We start from the raw sequence: 7328 nt of genomic DNA on the forward strand, positions 1-7328 counted from the left end.
AACAACTTCATCCTAGCCCGGAATGCACTTTCTGCCAGTTCTTCCACGAACCGAGGACTAGCTGGCACGGCTGCACAGTGGTTTTTTGGACAGGTGCATGGACAAGAGGCATTGTGGTCTGCTTATTTCTGCAAATAACGGTGCTTAAATTTAGTGGAATGCACAAGCATTTCAACTGGTCAGTACACTGCATGGTTCAGTTCAGCATTCCAGCTGAGACCACAATTATAATTGGTTATTCTGGAATGAGAGAACCTAACCCTGGATGGTGGCAACAAGAAAAAACTAGAGTGAACTCCAGGAAATTTAAGCCTGCCGGGAGGCCCTTTGCTCAGAGAAGCCTTGCTTGTTTTTTCCTGATTTGTAAACCTTCATACAACTTTGTCTCTTGCTGTGAACTAGTATATGTTTGTTATGTTCTATGAATCATTGAGATGTATAAAACTGCTTAACTTGTGCTTTTCAAGTTTTTCAGGAAGACGAGTTTAATGTGAGTGTTCCACATGAGCGCTGGACTAGCGTTGAACGTTTGGAATTTACTACATTGTGGCCTCAATTAACTACATGAACCACTGTAACAAGATACATAGTTGCTTATATGTCAGACAGCAGATTGTTGATTGTTAGCTCGCCGATAGCCTAGTGTTGAAGCGAGCTGAGCCAATGTGCCATGTTTTGCACAACTGCTTACAAGTGGGGTAGCACCAACAGTGTTCACAAGTACTGTACTTATGTATACGTCGGCACACGGTTCTCGAACGAGTGCTCTATTTCATCAAAACACACACTGCTCATATGATAAACTGTGACAACTTATGTTTTACCATGCCATATTCATGAAAAAACTAGTGAGGACGCGTCTGTTTCGGCAACAATTACGATGGTTCTCACATGATTCACAGGCACACAAAAGTAGTAGCAGTTCCCATAAACGGATTCAAACATAGTACTAGCCCCAGAGGGGTCGATAACAGGCAAGGTTTGGATAATTAGACACAATCCAAACTACTATTAAACACTAGCTGGGGCAACTATTTCATGCCTCGATCTAATTTGGGCTGGACACAAGACAGACCTTGCCATGAACATCATCGAGGACGTCCCGCAGTAGCTCAATCTTGTGAACCTTCATGAAGACAACCTTGTGGCCTTGCCACTGATAAACTTGTTTGTGGAGGCATGCCACATCATCTTCCTGCGTAAGCTTGACAAGAACAGTATGCCTCACAAACGAAGGAGTAGCTTTGAACTTCTTGTGCTTCAGTACACCCTGGACAACACGCCTGACAACAGTGAGGCTGGAATACACCTCTTCATTGGTATAACCGCAAATGGCTTCCAGGATCCAACAGCCTAAGAACTCTGTTTTCCCTGTGCATATATTCAGGTCGTCCGCCTCATAGCGAGTGACATGCACAACCACACAATCCTCGTCTGCATCAGGGCTCTAATTGAAACATAAACAAATTCTGAATTACTTTTCAGTATAAGAAACACAAGTTATTTAAACCACTATGTATAGCATGGCATCAAAGCTAATAAAATTTTGCATTATTAATCACCGCATACTTCCTTTTCTAAAAAAAATCACCACATACTTAGATGAAAAACCACAATCAAGATTGGCAAAGAAGGAAATCACCTTGGGCAGCTCAGCGGGTGGGGGGGGGACACATCCTCGAAGGGGGAAAACGGCTCCTGCAGTGCCACGGGGGCTGTAACCTCAAACGGGGCGTTGACCATCTCAGTAGTGGCCGTGAGCGTATCTGAGGTCGGCTCAGTGGTTGCCTCCATCTTCTTGGAGCTCTCTGTCTCGTGGGGATCAGCCTCCCACGTCTGCTCCAATACCGGCAGATCTTTGCCTGGTTCTCCTTGGTCCGTCATGAAACTGACGAATACTAGGAGACCACTTAAAGGAAAACACAATCGCAATGACAATGAAACAAAGAAGAGAGTGAGGATCGGTTACTGCTTTGCAAAAGTTCTTTTTTTTCTCTGAACAAAAATATACCAACATCATGGATCCGCTTACCTTCCCTTCGTTGAGAGAGAAGAACAGTGGCAGATGCGAGTGTTGCCTTTCTTGAAGACGGTGAGGGAGAAGGGGATTCAGCAGAGTGAAATGATGGTTGCTTCGTCCGTCAAACTTAGACTGCGGGGAGGTGGGGTTTTGTGATACGACGGCTCGTTACTGCCGCGTTATGACCGGGTTGACTCTCCGCCTGCATACTGCCTTCTAATTTGGTGGATGGCATTTGGGCCCGCGTGCTGCATGGCCCGCATGTCGGTGAACAAAAGTAGAACAGCATTCAGTAGAGGGAGACATTTCAATGACCTAGGAGGAGCCAGAAGCGGTAGAGTGTCTCCACTGTACTAGTAGTAATTGTTTTTCTAGGTAGCTGTAGAGTGTCTCCACTGTACTAGTAGTAATTGTTTCTCTGGGCCCAAAACAAAACAGCCAATCCACACTAGTAAATAGTAAAATCAATTCAAAAGGCGCTACCCACACCCAGCACACCGCCCCCCAAAAAAAACCCTGGGTGCTCTTCTTCCTCCTCGCTCCCACCCACCTCACGTCAGCTCGCTCCACTCATACCCCCAAATTCCTCACCTCACTCCTACAGAAAACCCCAGCTCCCCTTCTTCCTCACTCCTACAGAAAACCCCCAGCTCCCCTTCTTCTTCGCTCGCACTACAACTAGGCTCGTCATTCATTACTCTGCTCAAATCAATGAGTGCGACGCGACGCCCTCGAGGAAAATGGAGTCGGCTGACCCCAGCGCCAAGAAGATGAGGCTCCTGCCAGCAGCGACGCCTGTTGTAGATCCCGCACGCGGTAGCGCGGGGAGAAGCGGCGACCCCGCCCCCACCGGATCCCAGGAACCCGTAGGATCTCGGGTGGACCGCATCAGCGATCTCCCAGACGCCGTCCTTGGGGAGATCATCTCGCTTCTCCCCACCAAGGATTGCTGCCGCACCCAAGTCCTCTCAATTCGGTGGCGCCCTCTATGGCGTACCGTGCCCCTTAATCTTGACTGCCATCAGCTATCTCTCTTCAATGATTTTGAAATCCCCAGAGCCATCATCTCCTCCCACCAGGGCTCCGTTCAAAGCCTCTGCATCCCGTCATGCTACCTGAGCAAGCATACCATGCCCTGCATGGTGGACGCCTGGCTGAAATCCCCTGAATTCACAGAACTATAGCTTCTTGAGTTCTACTATTCCCCTGGAAATCACATACCACATACCGAACGCCATAAACTTGTGCCCTCAACACCGATGTCCATCTCGCAGTTTTCCTCCTCTCTCCACACCGCCACCTTTGCGCTGTGCTACCTACCAGACAATCTGGTACTAAACCTTGGACTCCCATTTCTCAAGAAACTTTCACTTGTGTGGGTTTGTATATTGGAGGCCTCATTGCACAACATCATCCACTCCAGTTGCCCTGCGCTGGAGTGCTTGGTGCTTGTTTTCACAGTTAGAATCGGTTGTCTCCAAATAAAGTCGCCTAACCTTGTAAGAATTGGAATTTCTTTTGACGGAAGGCAGATCATCATCCAAGATGCCCCTTCACTTCAAAGCTTGATCCTTGATTCTAGTTATTCACCGTTGCAAATAACCGTCCTCTCTGCGCCTAAACTGGAGACCTTGGGTGTAATACATGATCTCTGTGCTCATTTCAATATGGTGTTTGGCTCCACAGTTCTTTAGGTACTTTATATTATCATCTACACTTGTAACCATAAGCTGCATTTTAAATTTCTGCGCATAATTTATATATCATCTTGGAGTACACATTTTGTACTAATATTATGTTCTATGCTCAATGAAGAGTTTCTCCATGGATGGTCTATCAATGGTGCTGGATTCTGTCAAGATCTTATATATCCAAATGAATAGTTTTGATCTGAACAAGATTATTGGCTTGCTGCAATGCTTTCCATGTTTGGAGAAGTTGTATATAAAGGTGATAATTTCACGCACATGGGAAGCCCGCATATAGTGTACTAGAATTAACCATTCAACTGTTGCTCTTTCGACACTCTTCTTTTAGACCTTAACTATTTTCAATCTTCATGTCTATTTAGGCAAGAGGACAGGGTAAGAAAGTTATAACCAATCAGTGGATTAGTAAGCATTAGGATTTTCTCACTTCTCATGAGATTCGATTGAAGACAATAACGCTAGAACGATATGTAGCCAACCGTGCAAACACAAGATTTGTCACATTCTTCCTGCTGAATGCGAGGTTACTATTGTCCATCAGGCTTAAGTTTATCAGCAGCATGGTTTTGACGGATGGGTATGTCGAAGAGCAAAAAAAGGAGTTTCAGGTGGGCAAAAGAGCTTCTGAACATGCAGGGCTTCTATTTACAACATATTGTGGTCATAATCCAGTAAATTTTACGACCCAGAATGTTCATTCTATGGACCTGACCGATCCATTTGATTGTGAATGCCGAAAACAGTGCTGGAGTTAGATGTTGTTGCCCTTTTCAATCTGGGTTTTTTTGTAAACCTGATGAACAATCAACCCTCGTGCTTTTGTACAGTTTGTAAGCTGGAGTTAGATGTTCCTGCCCTTTTCAACTCGGCTGTGACTGTCATATTTTCTTTGAAACAAGGCAAATGGCTTGCCATTCGTTTAATTTAGAGTGACATATTGTGACAAATCACAACCAAGGGAAATAACATCAGTCACGCCGGCTGCTTGAGCTCATTGTGCATTACAGAAGCCAAGTGATTATCCCCCATCAGCACCCACAAACTTATTTCGAACTAGCACATCAAATGGGCTGTAAATTTTCATAGGAAAGGCTGCATGACCGTGATAGATTTGGATTCTGACATTTGGGACCCGTGAGGAAATAGCCTATCCAAGGTGGTGTTGACTTACTAGCCAGTCAACAAAAGATTCTGCCTACCAGCCGTTGGATTGACATCCAACATCTGTCGTGTATCTTCTATCTCTTGTCTTCTTCTTCCTCTAGCCGCCCAAACCAAACCACCCCGTCGGCTCCGCCTGCTCCCGCCTCCCATGGCTGGCTGCACCTCCGCCGCCCTACCGTACGTACGCTCCAACGTTGGCCAGTCCCTCCCTCTATTCCCCCACACGTCCTGTTATTCTCCAGCGACGTCAGCCCTAACACGCACCCGTGCCCGAACCAGTCAACCATCATACTCCCCTCCGCCTGCGACTGGACCGGCGCATCTTCAACGGCTCCTGTTCGTTCTGTCCGATGCCTCGCCGTCGTCTTCCTCCTTGCGGCCTTGGTTCGCTCGTCGTGCGCGGTGCACCGCCCTCTTGCGTTGTCAACGTCGTCAACAATCGAGAGGAACAAGGAGATGATTGTACATGGAGAAGATGATAGTAGGGACCCACCAGCGTCATGGCAGTACGCAAGCAAGTGCCTCTATAGTACAGGCCCAAAAATATGGTTCCTCCTGGTCCTAATGGTTGGACATCTGGAGCTCACGCCATTGTCAACGTAGTCAATAAATGAGAGAATTACACTACGAGCGGCTGACACCAGGGATCCAGCAAGTCGCGCAGTTTTTTTTGAGGAACATGCAGTTGTTATTTATACTAGTTTTAGCGACGGACCAGGGTAACAACGGGGCTGTGCGGGGGCTGTGGCCCATCTAGCCAGGGTTTTATTTATGTTTACCACATCATGAGCCTAGTTGTGTTTTTTTCTTGCTGAATATGGCTAGCCCAGTTCTATTTTTTTAAAGAAATACCCAAACAAGGCCTACTTGCTTTATCGGCCCTGCTGGGCTGCAAATCTTTCAAGACGATGAGAGTTTCATTCAGGTTGCCCAGAAATGGCCTGTACATTTTTAAAACACATCAAACCGGGAATTAGTTTCATTTTTTTTTCATTACAAGATCTTAAATTCCATTGATTTTTATGTGTGGACAATTATTTGGATTTTATATTTATATAAATTATTTTTCAAAATAGTTTGAATGTGAATCGATATTTCTGGATTAAAAATAGTTGACCGCACCGAAATATGCAAAATTTAGTATACTTTTTAACCGTGGCCACAATATGGGGTGTAATGCTAACAAAAAGAAGATGGGCTCCAAAAAAATCTTAAGAATTAGCAAATGGGTTGTACATTATTAGAAATAATGGTAGATGGGCTGTATGTTTTTTTCCACAGATTTGAGGCTGACTTGTGCGCCTACTACAGGTTGACGCGTATGCTTTCATAAAAAAAGGTTGACGCACACGCAACGCCCTGTCAACTTAGTCAACACACGATTCTCAAAAAAAACTTAGTCAACACACGAGAGCAGTGACTGTTGGATGTCCATCCAACGACTGTCGTGCTTCTTCAATCTCTGCTCTTCATGCTCCAGCCACTCAAACAAGCGCCGGCGGGACTGCCTGCTCCCTCCTCCCACGGCCGGCTATGCTGTCGCGCGGGCCTCATGGCCCCACTGTACTCCCATCGCTGGCCTAGCCATCCCTCTACTCACCCACACATGCTGTTATTCTCCGGCGATGGCAGACGAATCAGTAAACCCTCGTACTCCTCCGAGTGGGAAACAACTGCTGAGTATTCCCTAGCTCCGTGTCGTTCCCTTCCTAGGCCTCGCCGTCATCCACCACCCTGGTGCTCTCGACGTGGCCTGGTCAACGTGGTCAATGAACGACATCCATCGGAAGTGGACTGTATGTGGAGAGGCTGACAGCTGGGTCCATGGCCGCAGCAAGGAAATGCCTCCTTATTACATGCAAAATAATGATTCCTCCACCTGACAGCTAGGACCCACAGGAAGGGCCTCTGTATTTCGCGAAAAAAACATTCCCCCCGCTGACAGGTCGGACCCACCATCTATATCTTCGCACCCAAGGAAGTGCCTCCTTATTACGCCCAAAAAAATGAATACCCCCTACTAGCTGGGACCCACCATATTGTTGGGCTGACTTGTGGGCCTACTAAGTTAACGGGGACAGAGGGCTTTGTCAACTTAGTCAATACTCCAGTGACCGTATGATGTCCATCCAACGGCCATAGTGCTTATTCAACCTCTGGTCTTCTTGCTCCAGCCGCCCAAAGCAGTGCCGGTCGTGTCGTCTGCTCCTGCCTCCCGTGGCCGGCTATAGTACTGCCTGCTCCTGCCTCCCATGGCCCGGCTCCGTGTCGTCCCCTTCCTAGGCCTTGCCATAGTCCACCGCCGTGGTGCTCTCGGCGCGGCGTGGTCAATGTGGTCAATGACCGACTTCCATCGGAAGAGTACTGTACGTGGAGAGGCTGACAGCTGGGTCCACGGCAGCCGCAAGGAAGTGCCTCCTTATTACGCAGAAAAT

The sequence above is a fragment of the Triticum dicoccoides genome, chromosome 3B (assembly GCF_002162155.2).
Source record: "Triticum dicoccoides isolate Atlit2015 ecotype Zavitan chromosome 3B, WEW_v2.0, whole genome shotgun sequence".
Lineage (NCBI taxonomy): Eukaryota > Viridiplantae > Streptophyta > Magnoliopsida > Poales > Poaceae > Triticum > Triticum dicoccoides.